Source organism: Eschrichtius robustus, chromosome 3 (genome assembly GCF_028021215.1).
Source record: "Eschrichtius robustus isolate mEscRob2 chromosome 3, mEscRob2.pri, whole genome shotgun sequence".
Classification (NCBI taxonomy): domain Eukaryota; kingdom Metazoa; phylum Chordata; class Mammalia; order Artiodactyla; family Eschrichtiidae; genus Eschrichtius; species Eschrichtius robustus.
The window spans coordinates 39098250-39119849 of record NC_090826.1 but is presented as its reverse complement, the minus strand read 5'-3'; the positions used below and the strand labels follow the sequence as shown (position 1 = coordinate 39119849).

General features: G+C 40.2%; 1 long non-coding RNA gene across 1 annotated transcript; it reads right to left on the bottom strand.

Annotated features, from left to right (window-relative positions):
* Nucleotides 1–1388: 1388 nt before the first annotated feature.
* Nucleotides 1389–20083, bottom strand: LOC137762240 (uncharacterized). The gene is made up of 3 exons (XR_011073530.1): nt 19276–20083; nt 1730–1774; nt 1389–1618 (listed from the first exon to the last, which is right to left on the bottom strand). It is a non-coding gene; the product is annotated as an uncharacterized lncRNA (long non-coding RNA).
* Nucleotides 20084–21600: the final 1517 nt, after the last annotated feature.

Genomic DNA, 21600 nt, shown 5'->3' with positions numbered 1-21600 from the left:
GGACATTCAGCAATGTCTGAAGATATTTTGGTTGCCACAACTGTCAGAGTCCTACTATCATCAAGTGAGTAGATGTTAGGGATGCAGCTAAACATCCTACAGTGCACAGGACAGCTCCTCACTGCCTGGATAACAAAGACTTATCCAGCCCAAAATGTCATCAATGCCACAGTTGAGATGTTCTGGAATAGGGAAAGGCTTCTGACTATCACTCAAAATCTAGATGCAGTAAAAATATTGATAAATTTGACTAATAAAAATTTTTTAATTTGAGAAGTTTTTATTTTTAACAAATTTAACATTTAATTTCCCCCTAATATTCTGCATTTTGTTCTTTCATCATAATCATGTAATAGAAAGAAAATGTGAAGAGTTTTTTTCACTAAGTTCTGTGTAGATGCCCCCAAATCCACTCTTGTTTCCTCCAATGAGCCATACAAATATTAACATTTTCTGTGTGGGCCATGATGAGAACAAGTTTGAGAACTACTGCTATACATAACGTCCATTTGTGTCTTAAATAATTTCTAATCTGCTTATCTGAGTGTCCTCCTTATAATATCTATGTTTGTGTGTGTCTATATGTATGCATGTGTAGGTGTGTCTTGCAGGTTTCCTGGGGCAAATATATTTTATATTTAACACTTATTCAGTTCCAGGCACTGTCCTAAGTGCTTTACATATATTAACATATTTAATCATCACCACAAACCTAGGAGACAGGTTCTTTTTTATTTCCATTTTACAGATGACACTGAGACAAAGCAGTCACTTGCCCAAAGTCATACTGCTACTTAGTGGTGGAGCTGAGGAAGGATTAATTAACTGCCTGATAAATATTCTCTATTATGGTGTTCAAGAAAAGTGATGTTGAACTGCTTAAAAAGCTTAATTGATTCCACATATATGTGTTGGCATACGGTATTTCTTTTTCTCTTTCTGACTTACTTCACTCTGAAGAACCTAGGGGCAGGACAGGAATAAAGATGCAGACGTAGAGAATGGATGTGAGGACACAGGGAGGGAGAAGGGTAAGCTGGGATGAAGTGAGAGAGTGGCATGGACATATATACACTACCAAATGTAAAACAGATAGCTAGTGGGAAGCAGCCACATAGCACAGGGAGATCAGCTGGGTGCTTTGTGACCACCTAGAGGGGTGGGATAGGGAGGGTGGGAGGGAGACACAAGAGGGAGGGGATATGGGGATATATGTATATGTATAGTTGATTCACTTTGTTATAAAGCAGAAACTAACACACCATTGTAAAGCAATTATACTCCAATAAAGATGTTAAAGAATAAAATAAAATAAAAATTTTTAAAGCTTAATTGATTTCAACTTTTATGTTTATGTTTTGTTAAAACGATTTATTTTTGGACCAAGCTTCTTTTATTTTTTAAAATTGTGGTAAGAATACTTAACTTGAAATCTACCCACTTAAGTTTTTAAGTGCACAGTACAGTATTGTTGGGACTTCCCTGGTGGTCCAGTGGTAAAGAATCCACCTTCCAATGCAGGGGACTCGGGTTCCATCCCTGGTCGGGGAGCAAAGATCCCAAATGCCACAGGGCAACTAAGCCTGTGCACCACAACTACTGAGCTTGCACGCCTCAACTAGAGAGAGAGAGAGAGAAGAAATTTTGAGTGTTCTTGGCATGCTGTACTATAGAAAGGGGACTTCAAGAGAGAGTGGGTCAGTCACCCCCTTCATTTGCACATACATACCAAGGCATGGAACCATGAACTCATACAGGAACTTGGACTTGGGATCTGCAGAGTCAAGCAGAGGAAACAAAATACAACATTAGAGGAAAATTACCAAAGTTGGTGAAGGTTCTCTTCCTTTGCCTGCACTAACCATAAATAGTGAGCAAAAGGGAGCCCAGGGCGCATTCCTTATAGCCTTGGCCGCCTGGGGAAACATACAAATCTTGGTTCACAAAGCTGACAACAGCAGCCCTAGAAGGCAGACAGGTACACAAACCCAGATTCTTTCCTTGTTTCCACTTCTCCCAACAGAAACAGAGATTGCAAAGTGTCCAGAACAGGAGTTGGGACAATATATCACATCCTTTTTGGAAAGCAAATTAACTATTAGAGCAGGGACCAGCAGACCCCAGAGAGTGAGAACCCTCTCAGGGTTCTCGTGATCTCTACCATGAGGGTGTCCTTTACAAGGTGAACATGAGACGAATCAGAGCTGGGGGACTGGGAGACATGGAGGCTTTCAAAGAAAGGCTGCTTTCTTTTATCAGGTTTTACTAAGTGTAACGGAGGTAATAGCACAAAGAAGAAAGGTGAGCATATCAGATCTTAGTTTTACAAAGTTGAGGGAGCAAAAACTGGACATTTAAATTTTGTGGTATGAGATAATCTACCCTGGAAGCATTGAGAAAGGACTCATGGGAAGGTTAGATGCCTCATGGCCCACAAGGGAACACAGCTGAGAAACATGCAGAAAACAAAAACATTTTAGACCACAATCAAGAGGTTAGACTGGCAAATGGATGATCTACATTCAGGTTTACATACTGAACCAGCAGAGGCAGCACTACTTCTGAATTCTCCTTCAGGAGAATAAGGAGACTTTATGTTCAAGAAAGGGGGTGAGCGTGGGGAGTATTGCTGATGCTGAAGTCACAAAACCAAGAGAGGCAAAGGAAGGCCCTGGAGATCTGGTGGTGCCAGATGGGCTTTAAGATACACTGACCTAAAAGGGCCCACGGGAGTCTGAACTAGACAAGGGACTGGGGGATGTGGGAATCCCCTTCAGGATTGGTGGGAAACCTCTCCACACTTCCGCCAGTGTCTCTTAAAGGGCCAGTACCAATCTTTGCTTCAGAATTCCTTCAGAATCCTGCTTGTGGGTTGTGCATGTCACTCCTAGGAGGATTAGGATCCTGAGATTCATCCCTTTTCTTACCCATTCTGCTCAGAAATGTCTTTGCATAGCCTGGGTCATAGATATAGAAAAATGCCTGAAAGGGCCCAACCCAGTGAGGAAAGGCACAAGGGTATTTTTCTATAATCTCCTCAAGCTTCTCCATTTTACCATTCTGAAATATCTGCAGTGAAAAAAGTGAAAGAAATTAGAGAAGCCAGCCAGTCTGGACTCATCCCGTTTACAGCCGCAAGTTCAGCTCAAGGCCTGGATGAGGTCCCACAGGTAGAGGGCCTTGACCCTTTTTCTGGAAGTGAGTGAACACACATTCCTTGGGATTTCCAAGCCTGGGGTATAATTTTCTAAACAAGGTTAGTGTATTCATCTTTTCAATGTAAATATATGTTGTATCCCCAGACCACATCACTGTTGAATGACATATACTGTGAGCTGCTTTTCCAAGTGAGAAGGTGAAGTTAGGAAAGTCACACACTCTGCCTCACCTGCCAATGTCACATAGGTTAGGAGTGGAGTCTGGAAGCTGAAAAAAATGTTTTTACATGGGAAGGAAAAAATGTTAGTAGACTGAACATGACCCACCATCCAGCTCACCATTCCCTCTCTGTAATTACTGATGACTGATTCTTTCTCATGACTTAATAGTAAGTGCTTCTCTAAAAACCTGCCAATTCCATCTACAAAAAAACCTAATTCTTTTCCATTATAACAGCAGAAGGCTCTTTTTCACAGGTGTGTAAAGCTGGAAGCAAACTCAAAAAACAAAACTCTGAGCTTCCAACATTTATAAATTAGCGTACAAACACTGCCATCAGAGATGAACTTTTTGCCTTGATAAGCAGATTACTATGGCTCATTTAAATAGTAGATAAGCAGATTACTACGGCTCCTTCTGAGTAGGAGGTAGATGGGCCTCAGGCTGAGCAGCTGGAGCTTGTCTCCTGCTGACATTTCAAAGAAAAGACAGGAGGAGAGAGGAGCTGAGTTCTGCTAGAGTAAAAAAATAAGATGACCACATTTTTTGGAATCAAGGAGACTTCCCAGACCACACATGTGCAGAAAAGATCCTCAGGGGTCAGGGAAGGGAGGGGGCACCAACCCATAATATGTCCTGCCAACCTCCCAGAGACTCTTGCGCTGGAATCCATCTTGGCTAAAAGATGTGTGTGCACATCGGGTAGGGCACTGAGTCAGACCAGATATGAGCAATGAGCAAGATGATTGGCCAGAGGAATCCTGCAAGATGATTGGCCAGAGGGAACCTGGAAAACTGCCCCCATATAAGCAATTTAAGCCACCCCCAAAGCACAACTCTCTCTCTGAGCCCACCCATGTGTCCTTTTCACATGTACTCTGCTTCTAATAAATGCTTTACCCACTTTACTATCTTCATCTCTTTGCTGAATTCTTTCTTCAAAGAAGACAAGGACCAAGGTCCCATTTCAAGCCTGCTGGCCCTCGTGGTCTACTGGTTAAGGATTTGGCACTCTAACCAACGTGACCTGGGTTCGATCCCTGGTTGGGGAACTAAAATCCCGTTTCAAGCTGACGCAGCCCCCCCACCCCAGATCACTTCTAAATCACTGACAGTAAGATCCATTTACATCTGCTTGTTGTATAAAGTGGGTAGGTGGAGGGGCACGTGTGTGTGTGTGTCTGGTTGTGCCTAGCTATGCATTTGAGCACAATTGTGGGGGGCCTGACTTGCAAAGAAATCTTAAAGCTGGCAAGTTCTTCCTTGTGTGACCAATCACAGAATTTGCCATGTGATTGTTTGTTCTTTCCCTCAGAAAAGGTGGAAAACTTCAGTTCCTAATTTCCTCTTTTACCAGCTAGCAGCTCTAACCCATGAAGTGTTCCCTGGATAGTTTAGGGCCCCTAAAACATTGAGACTCTTGAAATCTAGTTCCTGAAATGCTGCACACTCTGTTTTGCTAACATTCCCACAATCAAGCCAGTGACAAGGGCCCACCAACAGTGCAAATGGTGTTTTCCAACAACGTAAATATTTATTCATTTGCAAACAATAAACAGATGAGTATTTATTAAGTGCCTATTGTATGTGCCAAGCGAATAGAGATGCAGAGAAATATAAGACAGGCGAGGTCTTCGCCCTCATGGAAAGTGTAACTTAATATGAGGAGTATTTCTTTAGGTTTGAAATTGTCATAGACGCCCTCAGCCATAAGCATTTGGTTATACTTTTAAGTAACTCTTGCCTGGACAAAAAGGACAGAAAGCTATCGTGAATCTTGTAATAGATGAATTTATATTTCTTCATCCACAAATATAAATACATTTGAAAATAAGTATCACACATATTTAGGAAACACTGTCCAGAAACATTCGAAAAATGCTTAGCCCCTGAGAAATAGTAATAGCTAACATTTACCAAGCACTACGATGAGCTAGGTGCTGCTGTTGACCGAAAAAAAATGCACAACCTAAAAGTTGAGAATTATGTTTTAGTTGGCAGACAAAACTGAGGACTTAAGCCCAGAACTCAGCCTCTCAGATAGCTCTGAGAAACTGCTCCCAAGAGGTAAGGGAGGAACCAGGATATGTAGGAGTTTTTGTAAGAAAGATCAGGTAGTTGAAACTTCAAAAGATTACTGTTAATTACAGAAAACCAGATCTCAAGTTAAGGAATTTGGCACTTTTCTACGTATCAGAAGATGCAAGAGTCTGGGTTCATTGAGATCATTCATTTGGTATGCGCCTCAGCTGTCTGGGAGCTGTATCCTGATTTTCTCCATCCTGAGTCCCACTGGGGGTGGTTGCAGCTGTTGAGGACTTGGCAGCCGGCAGCCCATTTGTCTCCATCCTGAGTTCCTTCAGGGCTAACCGGGGTGGCTGTAGTGGCTTGATGGCTCTAACATCCTTTGTTTGCTGACATGGTGGGCCACATTTTTTTACTCACACTGCCAAATGCTTTCCATGCTTTATAGTATTTAATCTTTACATCAGGAACCCTATGAAGCAGATAGGATTGCAATCTCCATTTTACAGATGAGGAAATTGAACCTTAGAGAGGTTAAGTAATCTCTCCCAGATTATGTAGCCAGCAACTAGTAGTAAGGATTCAAACCTGGGTTGAACTATGGAGCCCAAGTGCTACTTCTCTACACAGACTTTCCCTGAATTACATACAAGCATACACACACACACACACACACACACACACACACACACACACACACATACCCTGCATAAACACACACTAGGTCCCCCACACTGGCTGGGATACACTGGCCTACTGAATAAATGTCAGTCTACCTGGTCTATTCTTTGTAGTCAATAAATCTTTGAATGAATGAATTTATTTAGCATCCAATATATGTGAGCATTCAACAAAGTAGTCTTTTTATTGAAGTGTAGTTGATTTACAATACTGTGTTAATTTCTGCTGTACAGCAAAGTGATTCAGTTATACATATATACTTTCTTTTTTATATTCTTTTCCATTATGGTTTCTCAGGATATTGAATATAGTTCCCTGTGCTATAGAGTAGGACCTTGTTTATCCATTCTACATGTAATAGCTTGCATCTGCTAACCCCAAATTCCCAGTCCATCCCTCCCCCACCCCCACTCCTCCTTGGCAACCACAAGTCTGTTCTCTGTGTCTGTGAGTCTGTTTCTGTTTTGTAGATAGGTTCATTTGTGTCATATTTTAGATTCCACATGTAAGTGATACCATATGGTATTTGTCTTTCTCTTTCTGACTTACTTCACTTTGTATGATAATCTCTAGTTGTATCCATGTTGCTGCAAAGGCGTTATTTCATTCTTTTTTATGGCTGAGTACTATTCCATTGTATATAGGTATCACATCTTCTTTATCCATTCATCTGTTGGTGGACATCTAGGCTGTTTCTTGGCTATTGTGAATAGTGCTGCTATGAACATAGGCATGCATTATCTTTTTGGATTATAGTTTTGTCTGGATATATGCCCAGGAGTGGGATTGCTGGATCATATGATGATTCTATTTTTAGTTTTTTGAGGAACCCCCATACTGTTCTCCATAGTGGCTGCACCAACTTACATTCCCACCAACCGTGTGCGAGGGTTCCCTTTCCTGCACATCCTCTCCAGCAACAAAGTAGTTATTGAACACCTACTATGAGGCAAGCACTAGCTTTATAGTGGTGAACAAAGACTCTCCTCTCACAGATCCTATATTCTAGTGGGGAGAAGGGGAGTGTGGATGAAAAATGTTGCCTGCCATATCAGCAAACAAAGGATGTTGAAGCCATCAAGCCATCAGCCACTACCTCTGCCCCCCAACAGTGAGCCTGAGGGAACGCAGAATGGGAAAGAACAGGATGCTGCCCCTAGATAGCTAAAGTGCATATCAAAGGAATGATTTCAATGAGCCCAGACTCTTGCATCTTCCCATACATGGAAAAGGGCTAAACTCCTTAAGTGGAGATATCTGGTTTTCTTCATTTTATTATTATTAATATTATTTTTGGTCACACTGTGCAGCTTGTGGGATCTTAGTTCCCTGACCAGGCATCGAACCCGTGCCCCCTGCAGCGGAAGCTCGGCGTCCTAACCACTGGACAGCCAGGGAATTCCCCTGGTTTTCTTTTTTTTTTTTAATTAATTTATTTTATTTATTTATTTTGGGCTGCATTGGGTCTTCGTTGCCGTGTGCGGGCTTCTCACTGAGGTAGCTTCTCTCTGTTGCAGAGCACCGGCTCTAGGTGCACGGGCTTCAGTAGTTGTGGCTCGTGGACTCAGTTGCTCCACGGCATGTGGGATCTTCCCGGACCAGGGCTCGAACCCATGTCCCCTGCATTGTCAGGTGGATTCCTAACCACTGTACCACCAGGGAAGCCCTCCCCTGGTTTTCTTTAATTACCAGTAATCTTTTGATGTTCCAACTACCTGATCTTTGTTGCAAAACTCCTACATATCTTGGCTCCTCCCTTACCTCTTTGGAGCAGTCCCTCAGAGCTACCAGAGAGGCTACCTCCCAGGCTTGAAGTCCTCAGAAAGTCCACCGAATAAAATATAATTCTCAACTTTTAGGTTGTGCATTTTTTTTTCAGTCAACAGGAGTGTATAGTACCAGAGTATATCATATGATGTCAGAGAGTGATAAGTGCTAAGATAATAAAAACAAAGTTAGGGATAGAGAGTACTGGAGGCCCTATTTTAGTTTGAGTGACATTTGTTCAAAGGCCTGAAAATAGTGCATGGAGAGCATTCCAACCAGAGAAGAGCATATCCAAAGCCCTGAGGGAGCCCGGAGGGAATTTGCTTGCCATGTTTGAGGAATAGTGGGAAGACCAGTATGACTGGAACAGAGCAAGGAATGAAATTTCTGGTCTTATAGGGAATTTTCACTACACACACATTTTCCTTCTGGAACCTTATGACTATACCTAAAATGCTACTGTCTATGTGAAGTAGTTCCATCCTTTCCTTGCGACTAAGTGATGAATCATCAAAAGGAACATAAAAAGTAAAAAAAAAGGTAAATAGGCAGGGTTGGGGATATTAGCCAGCTTGATATATCAGCCACTTCTAGTCTTCAAAACTCTGATAGAGGCATCTCTAAAATATTCAAAAAATAATCTAGTAACAGTCAAGAGGGATATGGACTTTAAAACACTATGAATACAATTAAAAATCTGAAAATAAAACCATTCCATTTGCAGCAGTATCAAAAAGAATAAAACATTCAGAAATAAATTTAACAGAAGAAATGTAAAACTCATACAGCAAAAGCTACAAACCGTTGCTGAAAGAAATTTCTAAAAACTTAAATAAAATGAAGGACAGCCATGTTCATGGATCAGAAGACTCAATATTAAGATGGCAATACTTCCCAAATTGATCTGCAGATTCAATACAGTTCCTATCAGAATCACAGCTGGATTCTTTGTAGAAATTGACAAGATGATCCTAAAATTTGTATGGAAAACAGAGGTATCCAGAACAGCCTTATTCTTGAAAAAGAACAAAGTAGGAGGACTCACACTTCTGATTTCAAAACTTATTATAAAGCAACAGTAATTAAGACAGTGGTATTGGCATAAAGATAGACATATAGCTCAATGGAATAGAATTGAGAATCCAGAAATAAAACTTCACATGTACAGTCAACTGATTTTTGACAAAAGTGCTGTGAAATAATACAAAAATACTTGTACATATTATTATAATTATATATATATCTGCTCCTGGTTCCTGGCACAGAGCTCCTAAAACCCTTGTAATTCTTAAGTGATAAGAGTGCTGGGAACATCTTTTGTTCCGATATTTGATCTTTGACCCCAGTTCCTGACAGTGTTCTTAAATTCCTTAGAATTTCCTGGGTGATACCAGTGTCTTTTGTTTTAACGAGATGACTCTTGGTGGGCCCCTGGATGGGGGATGGTCACCAGAAAGACCAAACCATGATTAGAAACTTAGAATCTTCAGCCCCTCCTCCCATTATCCAGAGATGGGAGAAGGGCTAGAAATGGAATTAATGATCATTCATGCCTACATGATGAAGCCTTCATAAGAATCCCCAAAGTACAGGGTCCAAAGACCTTCTGGGTTGATGAACAGGTGGTGGTGCTGGGACAGTGGCACACCTGGAGAGGGCATGGAAGCTCTGTGCTCCTTCCCACACACCTTGTCTATGCATCTCTTCCATCTGGATGTTCATATGTATCCTTTATCATACCTTTTTACAATAAACCAGTAAACAGTAAGTAAACTGTTTTCCTGAGTTCTGTGAACTGTTCTAGCAAATTAATAAAAACTGAGGAGATGGTCGTGGGAACCTCAGGTTTGCAGCTGATTGGTCAAAAGCATAGGTAACAACCTGGACTTGCAATTGGCATCTGAAGTGGGGTGGAGGTAGTCTTATGGGACTGAATGTTATCTTAATCTGTGGGATCTGATGCTATCTCCAGGTAGATAATGTTAACTGAGTACAGTTGAGGTAAATTGTAGAACACGCAGTTAGTGTCACTGAATTGCTTGATGTGGGGAAAACCCCCACACATCTGGCATCAGAAGTGCTGTGAGTGTGGTAGTAATGTGAGAGTAAAGGAGAAACACAGGAAGAAGACTGGAATCTTCCTACTCAGGTACCACAACAATTCAACTGGGAGAAAGAATAGTCTTCTCAACAAATGGTGCTCGGATAACTGGACATCCACATGCAAAAGAATGAACTTGGAACCCTACTTCACACAATACACAAAAATTAACTCAAAATGGATCAAAGTTCTAAATAAAAGAGCTAAAAACATAAAACTCTTAGAAGAAAACATAAGGACTTAGTCTCGGATTTGGCAGTTGTTTCTTAGCTATGACACCAAAAGCACAAGCAATAAAAGAAAAAAACAGATAAATTAGATTTCTTTAAAATTAAAAAAAAAGACACTACAGAATGGGAGAAAATATTTGCAAATCGTATATCTAATAAGAAACTTGTAGCTAATATATATCTTTAAAAACTCTCTTGCAACTCAATAATAAAGACACATAACCCAATTAAAAATTGACAAATAATCTGAATAGACATTTCTCCAAAGAAGATATACAAATGGCCAATGAAGAACATGAGAAGGTGTTCAGTATCATTAGTCATCAGGGAAATGCAAATCAAAACCACGAGAGATCACTTCATATCTACTAGAATGGCTATAATAAAAAAGACAGGTAATAACAAGTGTTGGTGAGGATGTGGAAAAAATTGGAACTTTTATACACTGCTGATGGGAATGTAAAATGGTGTAGTCACTTTGGAAAAAAACTCTGGTAGCTCCTCAAAAAGTTAAACACAGAGTTACCATTTAACCCAGCAATTCCAATCCTAGGTATATATATACCCAAGAGAAATGAAAACATACACCCACACAAAAATATGTTAAAAAAATGTTCAAATAATAGCCCCAAATTGGAAACAACTCAAATGCCCATCAACTGACAAATGGATAAACAAAATGTAGTACATACATACAATGGAGTATTATTCAGCCACAAAAAGGAATGAAGCATAGATATATGCTAGAACATGGATGAACCTTAAAAACATTACACTGAATGAAAGAAGCAAGTTGCAAAAGACCATGTTATTTAATTTCATTTATATGAAATATTCTTAAGAGGCAAATATATAAAGACAGGAAGTAGATTAATGATTGCCCAGTGATGACTGGATGGGGTGCTTTGGGACTGATAGCTAAAGGGTATAGGTTTTGTGGGGGTTTTTTTTAGATGATAAAAATATTCTAAAATTGATTGTGGTTATGATTACACAACTCTGTGACTATACTAAAAAGTATCTAATTATACACTTTAAGTGGGTAAAAGTTTGTGGTATGTGACTTATATCTCAAAAAAGCTTTACAAAAAACTATAATGAAGCAATTTATCTACCAGCTGATAGAATATAGTAATGGTGTCAGTGAAGAATGGGATTTGTTTTAACAATGGACTAGTGAGTATGTAATAGACAAGCCAAACCAAATAGCACAGAGAGAACAAGAACAAGGAAGATACAAAGTACCAGGTACTGAAGACATGGAATTAAGACAGGTTAGTGCCTTACCCCATAGTGGTCACAGTCTGGTGGTGGAACTTATGTTTCATTTAACAAACACTTACATAGCACTTACAAAGTGCCAGACATCGTCTCAGTTCTCTTCAAATATCAAATAAATTTATCCTCTGAAAAAGTCAATAACATATCAGTAATTATATTACATGTAAATAGCCTAATTATTTCAAGTAAAAGACAAAGCGTGTCAGATTATATTTTTTTAAAGCCTACCTATATACTGCTTACAAAAGACACAAGACAAAGAGTCCAAAAGGTTAAAAATAAAGGATTAAAAGTATCATTTAAATACTAACAAAAAAGTTTGTGTAGTTACACTAATATCAGATAAAGTAGAATTTAAGGCAAGAAGTCTTACTAGATATAAAAAGGAATGGTTCATATATAAAAAGGATTAGTCTACCAGGAAGATATAATAATTCAAAATCTGTATGCACACTATACTATATCTTGAAAATTGATAAAACAAAAATGAACATCAGAACTAAAAAAAGAAATAAAGAAATTCACAATAAGGGTGGAAGACTTTAACACAATGTTACTCAAAGCATGGTCCATAAACCAGTCCATGATGAGATAATTATAGAAACTGAGCATAGCATTTAGAAATTTTTATAGTAATTTGACATTGTTGCAATTTCTGTCTTTTTTTTTTTTTAATGAAAGTAAACGTCTACAAGAGATTGGAAAAAAACTGGTTCTTCACTACAAATACTTTGAGAATCACTACGTTAATACATCATTCTCAGTAGCTGGTAGAACAGATCTCTTGGGCCATTTTCAGTATTCCCAACTTCGGATTGATAGCTCCTTCTCAACTCCAGTTTCTGGAAGGTAAAAATCAAACTCTACTGAGAAACAGAGTAAATGGAAGTTGAGGAATGAGAAGTTTAGAAAAAGTTAATCAGGTTAAACTTAAAAAAAAAGTTACATAGAGAGCAGTAACTTAAAGGAGAAGTAGATTAAAGGAAGGGCTGGTTCAACCCCAGGTCTCCACCCTCTCCCCATGCAATACCCCCTTTAAGTTCCACAACAGATCAGAGGTTTTATTTTCTAGAAAAACAAAACCAGAGAGGCTCTAAGACTGGAAGAAATCAGGCATTGTGGAGGGCAGGGATGAATCATTGGACTAAAAACAGAGGAGTTAAATGAAAGACTGCATAACAAATGATTAGATCCCTAACTCCCTTTTTCTGCTCCCAGAATGCCAGAAGTCATCGGCAATCTCCTAAGTAAAAGGCAGATTCATCTCTAAGAAACTGGAAAAAATAAAATAAAAACAAAACCACAGATACTGGCAGTTTGGGTCCTCCAACAGGTTTGCTCTCAGGGAAAGTTCTCGCTCTGTACACAAGACTTCAAACATATTTAGTGCCTCACTCTAGAAAATGAAATGACAGCCAAAGAGCATCTGACATTTGAGGATAGCCTCCAAGAAGAAAGGCATAAAGCAAAACAAACTGCAGTAGCCAGCCTCCAATCATCTCCCATCTTTTTATATTGTCCCCTCCCACACTGTACATGGATTTGTCAGTGTGACTGATTGCATACAGTACAAGTGATGGTATAAACATTCCAAGATGAGGTTATAAATGATTGCAATTTCCATCTTAGATTCTCTCTCTCTCACTCTTGCTCTCTCATATCTTACTCTGAGGGAAACAAGCTGCCTTGTTGAGAGCAGGGTGACTAAGCCTTCCACCTTGCCTGACTGAAGGGGTTCCCGGGAGGTAAAACCTTCAGAACTAAAATCAGGAGACAACCAGGTAACCTGGGATGAGTGGGTCACCCTAGTTGTGAGCAGCCCTATGGAAAGGTCCATGTGGGAAGAACTGAAGCCTCCTGGCCAATAGCCTGTTAAAAGCAATGTAAGTGAGCTTGAAAGTGGATTCTCCAGCTCCAGTGGAGCCCTGCGATGACTGCAGCCCCAGCCAACCCCATGCAACCTTAGGAGAGACCCCGAGTGTCTCACAGAGATTCACCCACCTAATCAATGCCACTCCCAAATTCTTGACCTTCACAAAATGTGTGAGATAATCACCATGGGTTAAGTTGCTAAGCTTGGGGGTAATTTGCTAAGCTGCAATAGATAACTAATACACAAACAGAAAAAACACTGAAAAAAGTTATTAATACTTCAAAAAAAGACATGATATAGCATTTCATGAAACAAGATCAGGATTCTATACCAAAGAGGAATGTGTTAAATTGACTGTAGTAATGGCCTCAATTTGTTAATGCCTCCCTGTATTCATACACTTTGATAGTGTTCTCCCACATTGACTCGGCCATGTGTCTTGCTTTGGGAGAGTAGCAAACATGACTCAGAGACTTAAAAAGCACTTGCACATTGAAGCTTGGTCTCTTACTATTCTTGAGACCCTGATACCATGTGAGCAAGGCTGGGCTAACCAGCTGAAGGATAATAAACTAGATGGAAGAGAACGAAGGCACCCAAGGTGACAGCCAGCCTTTACCTGCCCCAGCAGCTGACTGCAGATGCATCAGTGGGCCAAACTGAGGTCAACTGAGCCTGGATCATAACAGCAGAACCTCATAGCCTAGTCCAGCTCAAATTGCTGACCCACAGAATCATGAGCTAAACAGCTGGCTGTGTCTTAAGCCACTAAGTTTTAGGGTGTTTTTTAATGCATCATAAGGAAACTGATGCAAGAATAGATGAAGAATAGGACAGAGCTCTTGGAAATCAAAATTATAACAGTCAAAATTTTTCAATGTGTTAGTAGAAATTCTAGGAAGATAAAATCAAGAAGAAAAGATTAAAAAATGGATCTAGAAGGTTTATATCCAACCAATAGGAGTTCCAGAAAGAGAGAAAAGAGAAATTGAGAGAGGTAGGGGATGTATCAAAGAAATTGTAGTATTCACTGTTAATGTCCTGTCCCTAACTCTTCATCCTTACCACCTTAATATATACCATAATCAGCATCTGCATTTATTAACCTAGGGTTTTTTCATGGACATTGGAGCCTGCTTTGCTGCCTGCATATCAAAAAGAATAAATAAAATACTTAGGAAGTGAAACTTCCTCCTTTCCAAGTATTGGAAAACTATGTATTTCCAAACAACAAAGTGAAAGACTTATTCATTGAAAATTATAAAACACTGCTGAAAGAAATTTAAAAAGGCATAAATAGGTGGAAACACATCCCATGTTCATGGATTGGAAGATTTAATATTAAGATGTGAATTCTACCCAAAGCAATCTACAGATTCAATGCAATCCTTATCAAAATCCCAATTATGCTTTTTCAGAAATAGAAAAATCCATTCTAAAACTCATGTGGCATAGCAAAGGATCTTGAATAGCCCAAACAATCTTCAATAAGAACAAAGCTGGATGACTCATTTTTCCTGATTTCAAAACTTACTACAAAAGTACAGTAATCAAAATAGTATGGTTCTGGCTTAAAAACAGACATATAGACAAATGGAATAGGATAGAAAGCTCAGAAATAAACCCTTTAATATATGGTTAAATGTTTTATGACAAAGGTGCCAGAACCGTTAAATGGGGAAAGGGCAGACTTTCAACAAATGTGCTGGGAAAATTGGATGTTCACATGCAACAGAATGAAGTTGTACCCTTACCAAAAATTCAAAATATAACCTAAAATAGATCAAAGACCTAAAACTTTAAAACTCTTAAAAGAAAATACAGGACAAAAGCTTCACAACATTGGATTTGGCAATGATTTCTTGGATACGACACCAAAGGCACAAGCAACAAAAGAAAAAATAGACAAATTCATGAAATTAAAAAAATTTTGTACATGAAAAGACAGTATCAACAGAGTAAAAAGACAATCCACAGACTGAGAGGAGATATTAGCAAATCATACATCTGAGATCAATATCCAGAATATATAGAGAACTCCTAAAACTCAACAACAAAAAACAACCTGATTCAAAATGAACAAAGGACTGAATAGACATTTTTCCAAAAAGGAAATGCAGATGCCAACAGGCACTTTAAAAGATGCTCAGCATCACTAATCATCAGGGAAATGCAAATCAAAACCACAATGAGATATCACCACATAACTGTCAGAATGGCTATCATTAAAAAGACAACAAATAACAAACGTTAGCGAGGATATGGAGAAAAGGGAGTCCTCGTACACTGTTGGTGCGAATTGTAAATTGGTACAGCCATTGTGGAAAGTATGAAGGTTTCTCAAAAAACTAAAAATAGAACTATCATATGCCTCAGCAATTCCACTCCTGAGTATATATCCTAAAAAAACCAAAAACACTAATTCGAAAAGATACATGCGCTCCAATGTTCACAGCAGCATTGTTTGCAATAGCCAAGGTATGGAAGCAACCTAAGTGTCCATCAACAGCTGAATGGATAAAGAAATTGTGGTATATACATATACACACAGTGGAATACTTCTCAGCCATAAAAGATGAAATTTTGCCATTTGCAACAATATGGATGGACTTGGAGGGCATTATGCTAAGTGAAATAAGTCAGACAGAGAAAGAAAACTACTGTATGATATCACTTATATGTGGAATATAAAAAATACAACAAACTAGTGAATAAAACAAAAAAGAAGCAGACACAGATATAGAGAAGAAATCAGTGGCTACCAGTGGGGAGGGGGGTGGGCAATATAGGAGTAGGGGGAGAAAGGTTATTAGGAGATCATATGAAATCGTGTGCGAAACTTTTGAAAATTGTAAAGCACTACAGAATTTAAAGAATTTTCATTCAGGGACTTCCCTGGTGGCGCAGTGGTTAAGAATCCACCTGCCAATGCAGGGGACGAGGGTTCGATCCCTGGTCCAGGAAGATTCCACATGCCGCAAAGCAACTAAGCCCGTACACCACAACTACTGAGCCTGCGCTCTAGAGCCTGCGAGCCACAACTACTGAGCCCACGTGCCACAGCTACTGAAGCCTGTGTGCCTAGAGCCTGTGCTCTGCAACAAGAGAAGCCACTGCAATGAGAAACCCACACACAGCAATGAAGAGTAGCTCCTGTTTGCTGCAACTAGAGAAAGCCCACACACAGCAACAAGGACCCAACGCAGCCAAAAATAAATAAATTTATTAAAAAATAATGAATTTTCATTCAATAAAAAAATTTTAATTAAAATTTTTTTAATTTCAAAAAAATGAACAAAAGAGTTAAATAGACATTTCTCCAAGTAAGATATACAAATGGCAATAAGCTCATGAAAAGATGCTCAGCATCACAGATCACTAGGGAAATGCACATCAAACTATGAGATACTACCTCACACCCATTAGGATGGCCGCTATTAAAAAAAAAAAGCACAGAAAATAACAAGTTTTGGCAAGAATGTTGAGAAACTGGAACCCCTGTGCACTTCTGGTGGAAATGTAAAATGGTATAGCCACTGTGGAAAACAGTACAGTGGTTCCTCAAAAAATTAAAAATAGAATTACCATATGATCCAGCAATTCCATTTTCTGGGTATTTACCCAAAAGAATTGAAAGCAAGGTCTCAAAGAGATATTTGTACACCCATGTTCACAACAGCTAAAATGTAGAAACAACCCAAGAGTCCACCAACTCCATTAAGTGAATGGATAAGCAAAATGTGGTATATACATACAATAGAATATTATTCAGCCTTAAAAAAGCAGGAAATTCTGACATATGCTATGATATGGATGAACTTTGAGGACATTATGCTAAGTGAAATAAGCTAATCACAGAAAGGTAAATACTACACGATTCCACTTGTATGAGATACTTAGGAGTAGTCAAAATCATAGAGACAGAAAATAGAATGGTGGTTGCCAGGAGCTGGGGAAAGCAGAAGTGGGGAGTTACTGCTTAATGGGTAAAGAGTTTCAGTTTTACAAGATGAAAGAGTTACAGAGACGGATGAGTTGATAGTTTCACAACATTATGAATGTATTTAACATCACTGAACTGTACACTTTAAAAATGGTTAAGATGGTAAGTTTTATTTTAGGTGTATTTGACCACAATAAAAAAGTTGGAAAAAAATAAGAAATTTTCAAATCATCCTGAAAGCTAGAAGACAATGGAACATGTTCTCAAAATTATGAAAGAAATTTATTTCCAAAGTATAATTCTATATCCAACCAAATTATCACTCAAGTTCAAAATTATAATAAAGACATTTACAATGATTCAGGAGCTCAAAAAATTCACCTGGCATTCCTTCACTCATTCTCAAGAAGTCACCCATAAAAATGATTAAATAAATTAGGAAGAAAAAAGACATAATGTCCAGGAGACAGGAGATATGACACAGGACAGCACAACATCTGTGTACCAGGTCTAGAGAGCAATCAGTCCAGATTGGAACAGGAGGAGAGGTCTGTGGGAGAAATGCCTCCAGAAAAACATATGGACGGATAGATTGTTTGATATGTTCCAATATTTGGAAATATTATTGTGATGTGTTTGACAGACCTATTAAAGCATTTGGGGAAAAAATAGTGATAGATATTGAAAAACTAAGCAAATGAGAAAAGGAGGAAGTTAACAACACCATGAGGGAAAAACAGCTCTATGAGAAAAGGAACAAAATCAACCATTAGGTCGGTGATAAATAACATTTACATAATCAAAAGAATATAAATAATAATTTTTCTATTTAATAAAAAATACAGTATAACTATATTGGGACAGTAAAAGATGGGTGTAAGTGATTACTCATCATAAGGTAGTTAATGGATGGATAACTAAAATTATTAAATTAAGAAATGCAATGTAGTAATATTGGGTTGGCCAAAAAGTTCATTCAGGTTTTTCTGTAAGAGCGTATATAAAAACCAAAACGAACATTTTGGCCAACCCAGTATTATCTTACAGGTAAGGATTTAAATAAACAGATAAAAGAAGGGAAAGTGGTTGCTTTAGGGAAGAGGGACTAGGAGTGGGGGAGCCAAAAGATCACACAATAGGTCTGCTGGGAACACCCTCCCCACCCACCCATCCTTTAAGATTCTGCTCAGCCTTTCACAGAACTTTTTCTCCTCTAGGTAGAGATATATACTTCCCTCCAAGATTGCCTTGTCCCTAGGCCTCTGCCAAAGCACTCATTACCCTGTATTTTCATTTTCCCTTTGTGGTCTAAGTATAAATCTGACTTGGGCCCCTTGAGGGCAGGCACCTGTCTTCTCTTTATTATCTTAGCACCTATCACACAACTGCCACTCAAAGTTGGTTGAATGAATAAAACAAGGAATGGGGTGGGGAGTGGCTTTAGAGAACAGGAGAGAACAAAATGTAAGGCGTCTCTCTCTACTTTACAAATTCCAATTAGTCAATATTTTTTGTGTGATTGGCTGGGGCTGCTCCCTTCTTCACAAGAATCTCTGGTTGGAAAGGACTAAGGGTGGCAACTATTGTGTCCAATTTTGTGTATCTTCTGCACTTAATAATTATTTAGGATAACAGACTATTTTTTAGCAGTATATGCGGAAGGCTTTTTAAAACACAGTACATAAATGCAAGAGACGGGTGAAGCAATGAGACCTGAATTACACCACAGCTCTCTTTTTTCGTGTTGTGTCTTTAAATAGCCCCCTCCCAGCCCCTCAAACTTCCTTTCTAGTGGCTCTAGGGTGTTTCCATTTCCCTGGAGGGCTGTGAGAGAACAAGTCTGGGGTAATGAAAATGCCTAGAGCCACAGGCGGGGCAGGAGAGGTCTGTGCAGGACGGAGGGATGGGAGGGATGGGAGTAAGGGAAGGAAGCAACCACTTCTCTGCCCACCCAGTTTCCAGCATCCTCCTTCACCCCTCCCTTCCCTCTATCTACCTTGTGATGCCCGTAGAACCAGTGGGTGGGGGGCGCAGGTCTCCAAGCAGCCGCTGCCTCTGCAGGTAGAGCTTGACGGCCTGCAGCACCCCCGGGGCCAAGCGGAACACCGACTCCAGGTCAAAGGTCCTTGCCCAGTGCGCCCGGCGCCAGGAGGATTCCATCGCTCTGCGCTGCGCGGATTGCGGGGGAGCTTTCTGTAGCCCGGCTCTTGGGGAAGGATCCATCCACTCACTCCAAGGCAAAGCCAGCCCACCGCATCTCTGAGCCCTCGGGCAAGATCCCCGCTTCCCCAGGAGAAAGCAGGAGCGGTGGGAGGGGCAGCTCTGGCTTGGCCGGAGAAGGCAGGCGCGGGTTCCTGGATTTCTAGCCCTTTATCAATTGGTGCCGACCTTTGTTCAGGACACTTTCTTCTCATGGAGTGTCGTAATTCAACTGTGAAGGTTTTCAATCACGGAAGGTATGAATTTAAGTTTTGAAATAATGCCAAAGCTGAGGTCATTGTTTTTCTTCTTTGCCACAAAGAACTAGTAAACTGCTCTGAAAAAAGAACTTCTTTCCCACTGAAATGCTATCAAACCCCACAGGTGTCTGGGGGCTGGTAGTGGGTGTGTATGATCACTAGACTTGAAGAGCGTGGCCTGTCCAGTGGTGCGCTGGTAAATGTTTTACAACTGGTTCTCACTCTGATTTCTGGTGCTTGCCAATGTCCACCATGTCCTATTTCAAGCCTGACAGCAGAGGACCCAGAACACTCAGCTGGGAAGAGATGCAAAGTAGGTACCATCATACAGTATTTCCACCACGCAGACACAAGTAGTGCCCACTGCAAGATTTGTGGATTCCAGGGCAAAATGAAAATGTGGGGCCCCTTGTTAAAAATGTATTAACAATTTCAAGATGATGACAGCAGAGCATTAAACCAAGCACCCTTTTGAGTGCAGAGCCCCATGTGACTGCTCAGGTCCCGGGCCCATGAAGCCAGCCCTGGATACAAGAGACATAATTAATCTCAAGCTTATCTATTATTATTGATAATGGTAAAATATAGTAAAATAATTAGAAAGTGATGAGTTTTTAGTACTTATTACATATCAGGTGGTAAACTAGGACCCAACGGACCTAACTTCCCAAGCTGCTGTCCCCCACTCCCAGCCTGCTTTTTATACATTGCCCACAATTCTTTTATTCATTCATTTATTTATGCTAAAACAGGCACACGTAAGGCGTTGGATTTACGGCCCAGAACAATAAACCCAGTCTCTGCTACAACTCCCTGCTCTCCTCTCCTCACTGCCTTGCACTCCTCAGGTTGGGAACCCCAGTCTCTGGAGCCAGATTTTACTTGGCAGGGTAATAGTTAAGACACACTCCAGTGAGGATGACTTCATCTGGACCGAGTGCTGGCCCTTTGAATCCATCGTGCACCACACATGAAGTGTTTCAGCTCCCTCTTCTCCAGATCTTCCCACCTCCTGCCTACCTCCATCCCTCAGCTAGAAGTTGCTATTTGACAGTGTCTCAGAATCTTCTGGTTTATACAGTCTCTCCTGGGTGACTCATGGCATTTTCGTTTTTCAGATTCTTTCTCTGTGCCCTGCTCTTTCCCCAAATCATGATGAGTGTATGGTGGCCTTCATAAGACTGCATCATGGTGGTCGGCCTGAAGACCTCAGATCCATGCCTAGGGTCCTGGCTAGTCTAAGCTTCGTGCGATCTAGTCTGGTCTGGTCCCTGGGTTGGTGAACTTCTAGTTATTCTCTCGGCAAGGTCAGGGCCTGAGGACACCTTAGCTGACCCAGTCATACCCAGGCTCTTGCTGGAGGTGTTATCCCTCTGAGACCTGGCCAGTCCATCAGCTGCATTTCATGTCCTTCCTTGGAAAACAAAGGAACTTTGGGGCTTTTTACACTATACCCTGGAACCTAAAAGAGGCTTGAGGGTGCTAGCTCAGGCCTTCTTCCTGCTTCACTGCCATTTTCACTCTGGTTCCTCCCAAAAAGGAACTCTGTGCTCTCAACTTTTCCCTCATCTATCCAAAACTCCCCCTCCCCGGATTTTCGCCTCAATGGGAGAAATCAGTTACTCTCCTGAACACTGGCTTCCTGGCCTCTGCCAATTTTTGCCTCAGCCCACCAGGCTGGAAGAGGTGGATTTTCCACAACCTCCATTTCATGTAGTAGAAACTTTCCTTATGATATTGCCTGTGTTCTCTCTACCTCTAATTGAGAGCGAAGATCTACAACCCACTCCAACAGTGGGATTTACAGGAATTTAGAAAATTATTTATTCTGGCCAAAGAATGGCTTACCATACTTACTGCGA